The sequence below is a fragment of the Panthera uncia genome (assembly GCF_023721935.1).
Source record: "Panthera uncia isolate 11264 chromosome B2 unlocalized genomic scaffold, Puncia_PCG_1.0 HiC_scaffold_24, whole genome shotgun sequence".
Taxonomy (NCBI): domain Eukaryota; kingdom Metazoa; phylum Chordata; class Mammalia; order Carnivora; family Felidae; genus Panthera; species Panthera uncia.
In genome coordinates this window covers 34206090-34223453 of record NW_026057580.1, presented here as the reverse complement: position 1 = coordinate 34223453, position 17364 = coordinate 34206090, and the positions used below count along the sequence as shown (strand labels likewise).

Here is a 17364-nt window from a genome sequence, read left to right as displayed (position 1 = left end):
ATGGGGAGATAGCCCAGCCTAACTGGACCACAGGATCCGAGTTTTGCAGAGAGCAGGAAAGCAGAAACAGTGGGGGATATATTGCAGAGGCTCTGAGTGGCATGATGAGGGAAACCTTTTTATGCAGGATAGTAATGTGATTACATCTGTTCCTTAGAAATATTAATCTACCAAAGATTATTAGAACAGGTTGAAGTAAGTCAAGACAGTAAACCAGAAGCCCCAGAAGGATCTCATTTTAAAAGATCAAAGGACAGATAGTGAAGAGTGGTGAGGGGAGTACTAGAAAGATTATCATTTATGTGAGGTCACTAGAGCAATGTTTATACTTCATCTTCTCTGTCCTATTTCCTTTTTAAAAAATGCAAATGTATTCAATATTTACTCAACAAATATTTAGTGAACATGTACTATGTGCCAGACACTTTTTAAGGCCCTGGGGTCCCAGCCTTCACCACATTGCTAATAGGTTAACGTGGCAGACAAAGGAATAAGTCAACCACCGCAGTGCACTGAGAGGAGCTGGGGCAATGGTTAGGGGGAGTGGACGAAATTACTTTATAACATTCATGTTGTGAATGTACTGCAGAGGTATTTTCTACACTCTGACTTACAGTAAGAATGTCTTAGCTCTTTTCACTGAACATATTAGTCTCAATTCACTGAAGCTGAAAGTCGAGAGAGAGGCTTTACCAGACAGAACCTTGGAGAATGCCTGTGCGGTTTGTGGCATTTCCAGAGAACACTACTGTCTTCAGACACCAATTTATAAGGACTGCAGCTTACCCGGTCTGTCCGTGCTGGGCTCATGTTAATCACAATTGTGTTTAAATTCCCATGATCCAGACACATTTCTGAACCACACATAAATATATTTTTAATCCTGATCTTAAAAACAACAAACCAAACAAAAATAAGGGATGGGTTGATAATTTGTTGAACCCATAGAAAATGTCAAATGTACTAAAATTCTGGACGTGTGGGCTTACACACACACACACACACGCACACACACTCACATACACACGCGCACTGTGCACATCTACTATCCCAACATATTTACACAGGGAGCAGAGTGCAAATTACCAGTCCCTCCAATTAGAGCACTAATAAAACCCCTAGCTTGAAGTAACCCTTAGTTTAAAAAAAAACAAACAAAAAAACTAAAGATTCAATTTGGGTCAGTATGCTCAGTTTCTGTCATTGTGCAAAGTTCACCACTGATCATCTCTCCATTTCATACCGGCTTATATCCCCACTGACACATGCCCCTCCACATAGACTCAGAATTGTCATTTATTAGAGCAGACAGGCTAACCATACAGTGTTCTCAGTCTCTGCATACAACTGTTCAAATCTCCATCCTTCCAGATTTAATCTTCGCAAATATGAATAAATTCTGCAAAAGTCCCCCTCAAGGTGCCTGCAGCAAAATACTTAACTGTGTCTTCCATGTCCTTATCCTGCTGTGGTTTGTGTCAGAAAACAAGAACCTTCAGTCCCTAGAAGTCACCATTTTATAGTGACCTCCTACGTGTGACCATAAGATGCCCCCTCTACAGCAGCAGCCAGAGTCGGAAGCAATCCAGCCGAAACCTTACCAGAATGTGCTGTTTAGCCATTCGTAGTTAACAAGGGGTTAGACTTAAAGTTAGGAATAAGCAGCATGAAACAGAGTAACTAAAGGTAGCTAACAATTCCATAGATGGAAAAAAATACTCCAAAATGTTTCTAATGGATTATCTAGATATTAGATCTTTTTTTCTCTTTCTACTTTTCTAACACGATTCAAATTTTTTAAAGGCCTTTACATATTTTATAATATATGTGTTTTTAAGAATCAGAGTGTGGAAGCATCTGGGTGGTTTGGTGGGTTAAGCCTCTGGCTCTTGGTTTTGGCTCAGGTCGTGATCTCGCAGATCATGAGTTCAAGCCCCACATTGGGCTCTGTGCTGACAGTGTGGAGCCTGTTTGGGATTCTCTTTCTTTTTCTTTCTCTCTGCCCCTCCCCTGCTCATGCTCTCTCTCTCTCTCAAAATAAATAAATAAACTTAAAAAAATAAAAAAAAATAATCAGATGGTGTGGGGCACTTCAGTGGCTCAGTCAGTTAAGCATCGGACTCTTGATTTTGGCTCAGGTCATGATCACATGGTTTGTGGGATCAAGCCCTGCATCTGGGCTCAGTGTTGACAGCACAAAGCCTGCTTGCGATTCTCTCTCTCTTGATCTCTCTGCCCCTCCCCTGCTCACTCTTTCTCTCTCTAATAAATAAATAAACAACATTTTTAAAAAAGAATCAAACTGTGTTAAAGGGATATATACTGATTTTCGCTTAAATATGCTTGAAATTTATGCATAAATACATAAGAAACCAATAATATGATTGCCTATGGAGAGGGGAGCTGGGTAGATGGAACATAGTTGTGGGGAGCAAAGGAGCTACTGCATACTCTTCCTGTGTCTTTCAAACTTTGAACCATGTAAATGTATTAGCTAGTCAAAAAATAAATTAAAAACCAAATCAATTATGTAAGTAGGAGGATATGAAAGAAACAAAAAAAAGTAAGAGGGTAATGAGGAGAGAATGTATTAATTCACACATTCATTCAGCAGGCATCATTGACTATATATGCCAGGCACTGTACTAGATGTTAGGAACATAAAGATGAATAAAACAGTAGCTTTCCCCACAGCTCACAGTAACCCAAACTTGAATATGATGTTGCCATAGCACCTTTTCTAAAATTTTTTTTTTAATTTTTTAAAATTTACATCCAAATTAGTTAGCATATAGTACAACAATGATTTCAGGAGTAGATTCCTTACCGCCCCTTACCCATTTAGCCCATCCCCCCTCCCACAACCCCTCCAGCAACCCTCAGTTTGTTCTCCATATTTATGAGTCTCTTCTGTTTTGTCCCCCTCCCTGTTTTTATATTATTTTTGTTTCCCTTCCCTTATGTTCATCTGTTTTGTCTCTTAAAGTCCTCATATGAGTGAAGTCATAGGATTTTTGTCTTTCTCTGACTAATTTCACTTAGCATAATACCCTCCAGTTCCATCCACGTAGTTGCAAATGGCAAGATTTCATTCTTTTTGATTGCCGAGTAATACTCCATTGTATACATATACCACATCTTCTTTATCCATTCATCCATTGAAGGACATTTGGGCTCTTTCCATACTTTAGCTATTGTTGATAGTGCTGCTATAAACATGGGGTGCATGTGTCCCTTCGAACCAGCACACCTGTATCCCATGGATAAATGCCTAGTGGTGCAATTGCTGGGTCGTAGGATAGTTCTATTTTTAGCTTTTTGAGGCACCTCCATACTGTCTTCCAGAGCGGCTGCACCAGCTGACATTCCCAAATAGCACCTTTTTTTATTACTATTTGAAGATTAATGAAGAAACAAATCTTGGAGAATTTTGGTGTCACTGGTATTTAAAGAAATAGTCATGCTTTTCCCTCAAAGCTAAATTACCTGGTTAAAGGCAACTTGGCCTTGAAAAATTAAGCTAGCTTCTCTATGACCAAAGAGGACTGTATTTAAGATCCTGTTCTTTGAAATCAGATGAAATTTGTGTCAGACTCTCAACTTTGTCTCTCACTACTAGCTGAGTAAACTTGGGTAAGTTTACTGAACATTTCTAAGTCTCATATTATCTGCAGAGTAAAGATTCTAACGTTATCTACTTCATCAAGTTGTTATGAAAATTACATTTTAAGTATATGCAAAGCACTTTTTATAGTTATCATTACTATTATCTGGAGAGGAATCTGGGTTTTTCAACAAAGGTTTTTGTTAAAGAGAATAAGGTTCAATTTCTGCTGGCAGATTCCTCTTTAAACTGCCTATTTTTGTTCTCCTACATCTTTTGCTCCCCAAAATGAACATTTGGCTGAAAGCTTAGCCATAATGCAGAATGGCTCCCAGGGAGGGGAGGAGCACCTTCCAAAAATCCATGATAAATATCTTTTGGCTTTATAACTCTACAGGCTTAAATCCTACTTTGTAGCCAAGACCGAGGGCATTACCCTTCTTGGCTGTTTCAAGTCACACACTGTGCAGAAATCAATTTCTTTGGGGAAAATATAATGCACATTGGAACAGGTTAAAATCTATGATTTTTATTCATCTTCTGCACAGGTGTCTTTTCATATGTTTTAACTTTACATTAAAGGAAGTCCCTGGTGCCATACAATAAAAGATTGATATATTTTATTGCATAGTCCCCCCCAAAAAAGCACATCTGCGTAGCAAAAGAAAATAAGAAGCCAACTCAAGAGATAAATAAATTGAGAAAATATTTGCCACAAACATAACATACAAAACTCACCTTCTTAACATATTAAGAACTCCCACAAACTGAAAAGAAAAACCTCAATCCAGAAGAAAGAAGGAAAGAACCTGAGCAGGCAATTCACAAAAAAAAAGAAATACAAATTTCTCTTAATATGAAAAGATGAGCGACCTAAATTGATGCATCAATTTTCATTTACAATATTGACAAGATCACAATGACACATACCTCATAAGATTGCTGTGAGGATTAAATCGTAGTACATGTAGAGCACCAGACAAGAGCTTGCATTTCAGAAGCCACAGGAAGCACTTCCTGTACACAACAGGATTTAGGCCAACCCAGAGCCAAGAGTTGGCATGAACAGAGCAAAAGAAACTCAATACTAAAGGAATATATGATTCTAATTAAGGTATCTATCTATACACCCTCTCTGTTTTCACAGTGATGGAAGCATGTGTTCACTTACTGCTGTAAAGAAAACAATGCGATATGGGGTCATGATATCGTATTTAAAGTAAAAACACATAATTATCCTCAAGCAATATTACTTTCTCCAATCTAGAGAAGTCATCACTGCTCATGTTTTAAATGGAGAGTAGAAGTACAAGAATAGAGATGATTCAGAATAATGACTAATCCATCATCTTTCCATCCACTTGCCTCAGGACACAAAACTGAGGACAACTTCACATTTTGGACCCAGAGGGACTAAAAGAACCTAGTTGCTCAATTAGAAGACACTTCACCTGCCCATTCTCATTGGTGAGTGCACGTTCATAGTCTTTGTTCTCAGCAGTGTCTGCAATTGTTAGCACTGTAGGGACTAATGTTCAGGTTGAGAATTGATATAGCTTACTGACTGACTATGAAAACAAAATGGGGGGGCTGTTTTTTCTTGGGCGTTTCAAATTACACAAAATTCTGACTCATACTTTCCACTAGTTTTAATGTGTACAATATTTACTGTTACAATGTTCTGTAAGTTATATATCACATGCAAATTATAATAAAGGTCCAGCCAAACTAGTATATCAAAATTGCTGTAATAATACAATGAATAATGATGCATTCATATGAATAAAGTTACAAACAGAAGTTGCAAAAAAGGCTGAATGTCATTTGGAAGTGCACTCTAGCAGCTATGGCATCAAGATACTCTCCAGAGAATAATGTCTCTGGATGAACCCTAGCACCTTATATGCAGCTAATGATACCTAATGGAAAGTCATTTAAATGGTCTCACATCCTGTTATATATTGAAATCAATAATCAGAGACAGTATGGGAAACAAGTAAGTGGTTTTTAAATTACTGTGTAGGAAGATATTATTTAGATTTACTCTGCTTAGATTTTCTGATTAACAGGTCACAGCCAAGCAGAGCTTACATTATTCCAACTGCTGCAATGAACCATTTCCCTCATTACTAAAATGCAACAGTCCTAAGTTCATTCAAGCAGCTGTTGCATTTATCATACTTATATTTACAAATGACTATAATGATCACATAATGTTGTTATTATCACTTTTTGGAAATGTTCCAGGATTTGTTTTCTGAGAACTCATGTGGGTCCTTCCATTTCAAATGTAGAATATATAAAATATTTAGAGCCTTTCAGTCGAAGAATGATAGCACATTTCACCCATTATTTTAGATGTAATAAATATACAATAAACCAGACATAGAAGTTCAGTCCTTTCAAGTTCCATTTATCCCAACATAGTGTCATAAGAAAGACTGTGATCCAAAGTGGGAGAAACAGATTCACTATTATACTTTCTGATAGCTAGTGGTCAATATTTTCAAGAAGTGTAGATCAACCCAAACCTCACAAGTGAATTTATCTTCTATCATGATTCCTTTTTTTTAAGTTTATTTATTTTGAGAAAGAGCACATGAGAGTGGGTGGGGGAGGGGCAGAGAGAGAGGGAGAGAGAGAGAATCCCAAGCGGATTCCACATTGTCAGCGCATAGCCTGACATGGGGCTGAAACCCACAAACTATAAGATCATGACGTGAGCTGAAATCAAGAGTCAGATGCTCAACCAACTGAGCCACCCACATGCCCTTCTTCCATCATGATTCTTGACCCTAAGTGTGGTTTATCACTCACCTTCACTTCCTCCCCACCCAGCAGCAACTTTTGTTTTCATCTTGTGAACTGACTGAATTAAATGATTCTAAGCACCCTAAGAATTTCAACCATATCACAGTCAATTTCACCAGGAAAACTGGAAATGTACAATAACACATTATGCATATCATCACCTCACCCCCCAGCATTGACATCTCTACAGCCTGAATCCATGAATCAACATTTCCTCTTTAAACTAAGACAAAGAAACTTCAAAGATAATGGAGCAATCAGCATTCAAAGCCTTCTAAGTCTTAAATAATTATCTCTTACATAGCTTTAAATTAAATTGTGATGTGCTTTTACACCTACGGTGTAAAAAAATACCTTTATCGTAGTAAATATAGCAATTCAAGAAGAGAGGAAAGAGGGTTTAAAGCATTGTTTGTTTGGGGGAAATGGAGGGTAGCAGTGAGAGTCTGCTCTCACTCTCTCAGAGAGAGAGGCTTTCTAACTTTAGACACTTCACATGTATGTAGCCTTAATCCAAAAAGGCAATGTTTGAGAGATGGTCAGAGTATTATAGCTTTCCCAAAAAACAACTCATCTAAGCTGATTTTTGAAAGCCAAGGTACATATGCAGTTTGTTTATTCACAATTTGTTCACGGTAGGGACATGATTTTAAGCTAGAAATTAATTAGTTACTTGTTCATCAGTCTGGGTTCCTCAATGACATTTTATTATTCAAATTTATTATTGGTCTTGTGTTGGTGGTATAGTGGTGAGCATAGCTATCTTCCAAATTTATTATTGGTCTTACTTTTAAAGTTAGGGAAACTTAAGGCTATGGAACAAATAGGCTGATGCCAGCTTAGGGGTACCAGATGCACTTGGAAAGTAAGTACCAGTATTTAAACTCATTTACAAAATGTTGCACAATTCATGTAAGAAGACTGATGTAAAAGGGAGGTAAATTGTTTTTGTCACTATAGTGCCTCTATGGGATACTAACATGTCTTTAAAAAAACTAGTGCCTAAGAAAAGCAGATCGGTTATTTTGTGATCATTTGAAGTACAAGGGATGGGCAGAAAAGAATATACCCAGAAGAAACACATTTTGGTTTGTTTCATTTTGTTTTTGGGTACAACCCAAAACGTGCAAAAATGACAAATAGTAGCATTATGACAATGGCATTATAGGTGACTTAAACACTAACTGTTACTTTGACCTTCAAAATGTGCAGATTCAAATTTCTTACTGATTTTATTCAACTATTATTGTAGTTACTGTAAGTACTATTGTTAAAAATTCTATATTCCTAGTTATAATAAGTTTAAACATAAGACCCTGTTGAGCTGTAGAAATGCAAAATTTTATAGCAATGTTAGGAATACAATACATGAATGAAAGCTGTAAGTAGAAGTTGCAAAATAGGATCTCAAAATCATATGAAAACTTACTCCACTGGCTATCTATACCTACATGTTGTTCATTGTGTTACGGAACCAGGCTGGAACGCTGGCGGAAAAACCAAGCAGCACTCAGAGATCTTGGTGGATCAGAGATTTATTTAACACCAGTGGGCTCAGAGGAGACCATTTCTCCAAAGATCTGAGCTCCAAATGAGGGGGGAAGGGTAATTTATAGTTGCCAGCTTCTGTATCTGTGGCGGGTTTTTGCGCACATGGCAAACAGGGCAAGAGGAACCCAGAAGAGGGATCTCCAAGCTAGAGACCAGAGCTTGTTTTAGTCTCATCAGCTTTCTTATGGTGTAAAACTTTATTCATTTTCCCAACATTCCCCCCTTTGATGCCTTTTTAAAGATCTTTTATTAGGCATCACTTTTTAGCTCTAGGGGTTGTTACCCTCAGAGGGAGGGCTAAGATATGTGCTGCAGTTTGCCGAGCAACAGTGTTTTCAGTAAAACATACCAGGGTATTTAGTATACAGGGGCCGATGGTCTCAAGTAAAATTATGGAAAGGAGGAGCCCTGCCAGGGCAGGGAGCCAGAATGCCCAGTCTGTGAGATCCCATCCTCTCCATTAACTGATATTTTCCTGTTGTCTACGTTGAATTCCTTCCTTGAGTTCCTTAACCTTAGTCCTGATGATTCCTGATTGTCAGGGAGGAAATAGCAACATTCCTCCCCCAGAAAGATACAAGTCCCTCCTTTTTCTGAAGTGAGGAGGTCAAGGGCTTGCCTATTTTGGAGGAACACTGCTACCAGGGAGTTTATTTGGCTTTGTCAGGTTACCAGGGAGTCTGCCATCCCTTCCATGTCCAGCTTTATGGTGCAGTCTCTATCAGCGCAACAGCAAGAAGCAAGATCAGGGCTATGACACCAGTGAGGGGCAAGGGCTGGCAGAGTTGCATCCAAACCCCTGGGAATCCACATGTTGAGTCCTCAAGCTTCTGCCGTGCACAGGCCACCCAGCTTCCGGGGTGTGGCTAGAGCAGGGCTGGAGATCTCAGGAACCAGTGTCTTTTTGAGAGTCAGTTTAAGCAGGTTGACTGGATCTGGATCACTTCGCTAGGTTGAGGGTTCCTCTGAGTTGGCCTTCTCAGCTCTGGAGCAATGGACCCATGGGGTGATACCTGAAACTGAATCCTCTATTTGGTTGTATGTCTGTAAAGTCCACCTCCAAGTCTTCAAAAGGGGCGGGTTTCTGGTAGCTGTCAGATCAGGTTTAGGGAAGATAGGGTCTGCATATTTAGAGGTCTATCCTATTTTCCAGTTGTTTAAATAATTATACGTCCATGGGGTCTTATTATTATCCCCATAGAATAACAAGCACAGAAGATTGCCTATACATGAAATACTGTGACAATTTCCTGAAGTTTACCTCAAGTTGTCTAGTTTAGGCAAACAACAAACATTTAAAGGCAATCATAACTAGAATTTAACATCCATAATGGTGCATTGTTGAAACAGAGTTTTTTGCTCTAAAAATCCCCCCTCTCCAGAGATAGCCAAATGGAGACCAATGCATTTGTAGAACAAATCCAGTCTTAACAAATCTGGCCTAATTATTTACATAAGCTCAGCAAGAATAGCGATTGATCATGAGGATCTTTTAAAGTTTGCTTTGCTGGAACCTTTCATAAGGAATCTTGGGTTGAACTTTTAGTAGCCTCTCCAGGCCAGAAGCCAAGCCAAATACTTGCCATCAGACAGGCCTACAATACCTATAGAATTGGGCAAATTCCTCTTCATGAGGTCCCCAAGATATCCTGAGGTTCCTGCACCTGCCAGGAAGTAACCTTCTTTACTCACCTGGTGAGGCTGCTGGGAACTCTGTAAGCAAGGTATCAGGTCAACCTTCCCAAGGGGCTTTATGGCTCCATGTTTCATAAAGCCAACCTTAGTTCCTTAAAGCTGTCTGGCCATATCTGAGTCTATGAATGCCACTCTCAAATATGACATTCCAGTCAAAGCCTTGGTAAAATAACCAGTATTTCCAATGGTGACCTGTTACAAGACGAACAGATTCTTATTGAATTTATGCAAACAATTGTAATTGCCACGAAAGAAAGAATACTTACTGAGTTTTTGAATTTCAGAGGAGTTATATACAGAGAAAATTTGTAAACTGAAGCATTTACAAATGAATACTTTATGACATTTCTGTATATCATAGATATCTCAAGAGAGAGTTTTCTTAATCTGGAAGAGCAAACATTAGAGAACCAGCAATATTTTCAACAAGAATCACAAAACTATAATCTTCCTCAGTTCATTTAATCCCATGTTCCTATTTCTTGTTCAATTTGAATGCAGCTTTTGAGTTCTGGAAATTCTTACCCATTTTAGTATTAATCTTGGCGATGTCGAACACCCGTATTTGTCCCCAAAGTCCTTTTTACAAATCTCCTTGAAGAAGAAACACCTTTTGTGAGAGAATAAGAACAATTATAAATGACAAAATCTCAGAAATAGACATTGTTAAAGATCTGATGAGAGTTCACTATGATGCAATTGACAAAGAAACTTGGTTATTTCTGTGACACATAACACTTCAGGTAATCAGAATATTAAGTGATTACCTTATACCAAAATATTAAAACTTTAGGAACTGCATATATATTTGGACAGTTACAGCATTTACCTGTGCAATACAACCTAAGGTTTACCATTGTACGACAGTGCTTTTCCGAGGAACTTAGCATCCCAAATAAAAGGGTCTAATTGGTCAAAAAAGACTTCATTTACCATTTAAATCCTGGAAGCTTGTTAAAAGCTTAGGAAGTTATAAGTACATCCTAAAAAGGATTACAGATCATTAAAAATCTTAAAACTGTATTTATTCAACCAAGGTGGCAATAAATGATCCTAAAGGTGAATGTATAGCATTATATAGTTGTTACGAAAACGTAGCTCCTTTAACATTGAGAAGCTTTAACTAAGTAATCAAAGACCTGATAAAGATGAAACCTAAAATTGTGGTTTTCCTGGAAGACAAACCTTTGTTTGCATCGTCTTATCAAGAGCAGATCAACAGTCCAAGAAAACTTTTGTCATTTGAGAGAGAGAAGAGCAGAATTTCAACCTTATACCAGTGTACTTTTAAAATTCCATTCATCTCAACCTTAGTCCTTCCTGAGCACACATAAAATTCCTTTCCAAAGATTTCCCTTCATGAACCTTCCACAACCTTCAAACTTTGTCCCAAAGTTTGCCTTCAAACTTTGTCCCAAAGCCATTTCTCTCCAAATAACCAGTCTCATTTAGGACAAAATTACTTTCTTCTACCCTCAACAAAAATGTATTTCCATTCCTTATATCTCTCTATATACCTCCTACATTCCTACATACAGTGTTGCTTTCCTTATTTCCATCAGTCTTAAGTACACTTAGCAGAATTTTAACTGTTAGGAAACCTTAGTCTCCAATTGAGGACTTAGTAACCAACTGAGAGGTGTTTACACCAGAATTTCTTTAGATCGTAAATTCATGAACCAATTACAGTACAAAGCGTGTTTTCCAATAGGTCCAAATAGCCTTAATTTCTCTGCAATAAGAAGTTAAAAACACAAACCTATATTCAGTAATCAAAGCTTTAGCAATTCATTCTATTTGGAAAAGACCTAGATGTCCAAGAGGGTGCACTTTACTCCTTGACCTTGAGGATGGGAGGAGGAGCCAATGGTGCCTGAGGCACTGAGGAGGGTATAGGAACCAATTATATAGACCACACCCAAGTTGGTGCAGAAACAGCAGAGGGAGGGGAAGGCAGAAGAGGCAAGGTGCCAGTAGAAGGCAGAGAAGGAAAACCTAATTCAAAACCTTAACTCAGAGGAGCAGACGCCATGTTTTTTCCACCAAAGTGGAAATACGGAGTCCACATCAGGCCAGTGAAGACTCAGAATTTCCCCAAAACAAATGGAATGGCAGCAAATGCTTGGGAACATTCCTTAAAGTCCCCATCCCGAGGTAGACTAACCACAGTTGGCTCCAATTATAGCTGTTAACCTGGGAAATGAGGGAGAATCCCTCACATCTATTAGGCAGAGGAAGAGGGAGCAACTCAGTGTCCCCTTCAGTCTGATTCTATCTCGGCCAGACCAATAAGGTCCCTTTCTGGAGATTCCTACTGATATCGGCTGGGTTTCTGGGACTTTCCCTGGTTGGGACATTTATTCTTTTAATGTCCTTCCTCCTTGCAGTAGTCTCACTGACCCCTTGCTAAGGAGGTTCTGGGCCTCCCCCTCTTTGGTGGCTAGACCTTCCTTGTCTTTTAGTCATGGCTCTCTTGTGCCTCTGGAGCAAACAGGGTGTAAGCCTTGCATAGCCTCTCATAATAATCCCTGGGGGAATCCCCTTGCTGCTGGGCATATTCATGGGCTTCTCAGCCCCTGTTCTGATCCCCAGAGGAGAGCCTCTCTGTACGGCGGTTGTGGACCAGCATCTGGAGAGTGCCTGTGCCTGGCCAAGGGCGCAATCTGGTCACTGGTCCTTGTCGAGGAGGTTTCTCTGGGTCCTCTGGGCCCAGGAGGGGAGGAGAGATGGGCGGCATCCAGGGTCAGAGGAGAGACAGACAGGGGAGGAGTTTCAAGCTCAGGGGCTGAGGGGAGGGAGCCTGGTGAGTCAGAAGGTGGCGGAAAGATGGGATCTTCCTCTGGGTCTCCTGTAAACACTAGGGGAGCAGTGGGTTGCTTCTTTGGTTCCCTGGGTGAGTCTCCAGATAAAGTAGCTAAAACCTTTGCCTGACTCTGCTTGCTATAGATGAATCGCACCCAAGGTGGAGGATTTTGGGCAATTTCAAGCCAGGAGTTGATGTATGGAAATTGATCAAGGTGACCTGGGTCTCTGGAGACAACATGCCAGATGCAGTGGACAATTGGGACATCCAAGGTTCCCTCAGAGGGCCCTCCTACACCAAAAGTGTAGCCATTCTAACTCACATAAGGTCCTTAACGAGCCAGGGGTTATCTTAATTCCATAGTCTCTCAAAAAACCCTTCTTTGCTCTGTCTCGACCCCATAATGTTCCTGTGAGGTGGAGTTGCAAAGACAGACAGAGGGATAGGGGTGCCCCCTGTAATGAGGCAACCAGTAAGATGCCCATCTGGCTGTGTCCCGAAGGAACTTAGGTGATGCTTAGCCGTCGTGGTCTCAGCTTTGTGACTTACTATTGGAAACTATTCCGATGCCACCATGGACTGTGTGCCATTCACCACAGAATCGCAGACAGGCCCACTCAGACTCCATGGGCTTTTGGGGACCTTAAGGGTGCCTGCCCATGGAGCCACAGAATCGAACTCAGCAGGCAAGCTAGACCAAATTGCACATTCACACTCACATACACACCAGAGGTTATTACATTCCCTCCCACAGAATTCCTACCTGTGAGACTACTGAGGTCTCTGGGGAGTGATCAGGTCCCCCTTCCACTCTTGAGCGGGCCTGACTAGATTGGGCCCCAGCCATACAGGTTCCAATGTCGGGTCCAGGTCCTCACCTGCCAGGTCTCCTCAAGTCTAGCAGGAACGGTGGAGCGGGGCTGGCCTGAGGCGACTGAACTGGAGACTGCCGAAATTCCGGCAGGGCACGCCTTCTCCCTCGAGATTCCTTGTTCCATCACCCCCTCGCCATTCTCCCAAACCGGTGGCAACATTGGGCCAGCATGGTTGGGTTTCCCAGTCAGGGAACAAATATGTTACAGAACCAGGCTGGAACGCTGGCAGAAAACCCAAGCGGCACTCGGAGATCTCGGTGGATCAGAGATTTATTTAACACTGGTGGACTCAGAGGAGACTGTTTCTCCAAAGATCTGAACTCTGAATGAAGGAGGGAAGGGTAATTTACAGTTGTCAGCTTCCATACCTGTGGCAGGTTTTCACACGTGTGGCAAACAGGGCAAGAAGAACCTGGAAGAGGGTTCTCCAAGCTAGAGACCAGAGCTTGTTTTAATCCCATTGGCCTTCTTATGGTGTAAAACTTTATTCATTTTCCCAACAATTGATTCTCAAGGAATAATGAATACTCCTGAGGAAATTCAATACTCCATACAGTGCTGATGATACACACACAAATTCTTAGGTATAGCCCCTTCTTTCTCCACATGGCCACTCTGAGACTGTGGAGGCACGTATATTACATTCCCACACATATAGAAACAAGGAACTCTAGGCAGGTTAGTTGGTTGGTTGGTTGGTTAGTTGGTTGGTTGGTTAGTTAGTTGGTTGGTTGGTTGGCTTTGATGGGTTTATAATAGAATGTTTTTCCTCCTTTATGGAAACTTGTCAGTGAAGTCTCCAAGATAGGAAATATAAATAATTACCTGAAAAAAAAAATCCACTAACACTAGATGTCCTCTCTGTGGCCTTGAGCAGGCCGTCTAATGTCTTGGAGCCTCAGTTACTTTGTTTAATATAAGGAGTTGGACTTTAATCTTTAAGCTTCCCTCCAGTTCTGCAGTTATAAATTGAGATCTCTTGCCTCCTTAAATGTGTAGATGGCCTAATTGCTCAAAACCTAAAAGAAGATCAGAATTCTCTCATAACTCTGATTTCTCATTTTATACCCAGGGGACTACTTTGTCCCATCATTGGTAGGACATAGGGGTTAGTAGCATGTGCCTGTGAGTGCTGTAAGGAGCCCCTTGGGTCCTAGAATTTACAACTAAGCTCTACTTTTTAGATGAGCAAAGGGGCAGAGAGAAGACTCCCTTTAATTATCTGGGACTCTGATAATTTCTAAGAACCTACATTCATCAGTGCACATATTGGAAAGCAGGAGTTCCTGCTTTCCAGATGGCACAGAGGGTGATTGGGGATAATTCTAGAGAATAATACAAGTTACACTCAAATGGGGCCCTTCCAAAGACGGGGGGCAAAGTAATATTTTTCCTCAATTATAGCTCTATATGCCAATTCTCGTATTTTACATACCACGAGTATGCAAATGCTCCTTTAGGGAGAAATGTTATTAAGCATATTGGCAAGAAAGGATGACAAAGCTGGGATGTAGATTAGCTATTTTAATAATACAGAGGACCAATTGCTTAGTCTTTGGAGAGTGACTATAGCGGCAATTAAATTGCAAAAGTGTCAATAAAACAAATGTTGATTACACCCAACCTAAGAATCTGTAATAAAACAGAAACAACTTTTTTTCCTAGCATGTATTTTCAAGCCTGTGGCTTTGGAATTGCATATACTTATTTTCTATTTTCATAGGATAGACTTGTTTTCAATTATTAGTGTGAAAATTTAAATTCTAGTTTCAAAGAATTATCTTCAAAGATGGTGAGTTTCCTCTGAAACAATTACAGTACTGCTTTCTCTTTTTAAATTTTTTTAAGTTTATTTATTTTGGGGGACAGAGAGAAAGAGAGAGAGAGAGACCATCAGGGCAAAGAGAAGGAGAGAGAGAATCCCAAGCAGGCTCCTCACTGTCAGTGCAGAGCCCGATGTGGAGCTTGAACTCATGAACCATGAGATCATGACCTAAGCTGAAATCAAGAATTGGATGCTTAACCAACTGAGCTACCCAGGCACCCTGTAGTTTTGTTTTCTATCCCCCAAGTCTTAATGTTTTATAAACGTGGCTGAGACTTTTATTTTACACAATGTTCCAAGTCAGAATTTCTACACTTAGTACTTGAATGAGTTATATAGGACACGTCAATTTATTTTTCAGGGATCTAAGCATTTTGCAAATGTTTCATGACTCAAAAATGAGTTAAGATACTCATATTTCATACTACTAATAATACTACATATTTCATACTACTACTCCATAAATGTCTATCTAAAATGCATGTTTGTGTGACACTCCAAATTAAGCTGCATGGGTAATTTTGAAAATAAAAATGTGTTTGTGAGACCAGAGGTCATGGATAAGGGACAATTATTACAACCCTAAGAAATCCTAAAAAGCCTGGAGTATTTTCCTATTAACTTACTGGCTGAGGTTGAAGACAACTGCCAGCTAAATCTCAAAAGTCAATGTACAAAATATGGACATATGAAGCAGAAACTTTATTTTTTTAATATGAAATTTATTATCAAATTGGTTTCCATACAACACCCAGTGCTCATCCCAACAGGTGCCCTCCTCAATGCCCATCACCCACTTTCCCCTCCCTCCCACCTCCATCAACCCTTAGTTTGTTCTCAGTTTTTAAGAGTCTCTTATGGTTTACCTCCCTCCCTCTCTAACTTTTTTTTTCCCCTTCCCCTCCCCCATGGTCTTCTGTTAAGTTTCTCAGGATCCACATAAGAGTGAAACCATATGGTATCTGTATTTCTCTGTATGACTTATTTCACTTAGCATAACACTCTCCAGTTCCAACCACGTTGCTACAAAAGGCCATATTTCATTCTTTCTCATTGCCAAGTATTATTCCATTGTATATATAAACCACAACTTCTTTAGCCATTCATCAGTTGATGGACATTTAGGCTCTTTCCATAATTTGACTATTGTTGAAAGTGCTTTGAAGCAGAAGCTTTAAATGACCCGTGAGCACACGGAATACAGTTCCTATCCCATACAGGGACTCAAGGGTGCATGAATCCCAGCCACCTGGAAGTTTGGTGGTGGTAGGTGTTATTGTCATTGTTGTTGTTGTTTTCTAAAAAAAAAAAAAGTGATCTGAGACTGAAAAAGTTTTTTAAGTAAGCATAATATGAACACTGTAAGTGACAATTGTTATTGTTTTTAATGGTAGCACAAGGGTTTATTAAGCTGTGCGTTAGTACAGGTGCCAGGGCTTGCCCATGGTGCTCTTGATGTATAAAGCCCAGACATTCTGCCGATTCTTCCTGAGCAATGATACCAGGAAATTGACAGCCAAGTAGGTATTGTACACAAGCTCATCATCTGCCATCTTCATAGGTGGCCAACAGCCACTGCCAGACACAGCACCTTCTTCATCTGGAATTAGATCATGGGCTTCACTTCATCAACTCTGGCCACCACGTAGGTCAGCAAGGAAGGGAAATTGCCAGCCTTATTCAGGCCAGGATACAGGCTTCATGGGATCTGCCTGATCAGAGATTCTGAAGCCAGAAAGGCATCATACTTCTTGGCCAGCTTCTTGACTAATTTTTTATTCTTGAGTTTCTTCAGCACCTCAATGTCCATGTGGGGAATATCCACAGCCTTGGCCTCATCACAGTACTGCTGGTTTCCCCAAACACATACAGAGAGCTTGAGGTGGGGAGTGGACTCAAGCCTGATGGTGCCCAAGAAGTGTTTGTCCTTCCATGGGTCATAGTTCTTCAAGATGATCTGCAACTCCACCGTCTCCAAAAACTTCCCACACTTAGGCTAGTTCCCATGCAGGACTTCCAGCACCGCTTAGAACAGGGCACTTCAGGAAACTGCTACTCATGTTGCCTTGTGCCACAATAACCAGAAAAGAGAGCTGGAAGTTTGGATTAAGGCAAGGAAATGATTTTTGTTTGACCTGAGCTTTTATTAATGTCAACACAGTCTCTGTGTGCTGATCTTTGAGTCTGGATATTTTAAGAA

At 40.2% G+C, this 17364-nt stretch overlaps 1 pseudogene; it reads right to left on the bottom strand.

Moving 5' to 3' along the window:
• Positions 1-16541: 16541 nt before the first annotated feature.
• LOC125938112 (60S ribosomal protein L10a-like) lies at positions 16542-17105 on the bottom strand (annotated as a pseudogene).
• Positions 17106-17364: the final 259 nt, after the last annotated feature.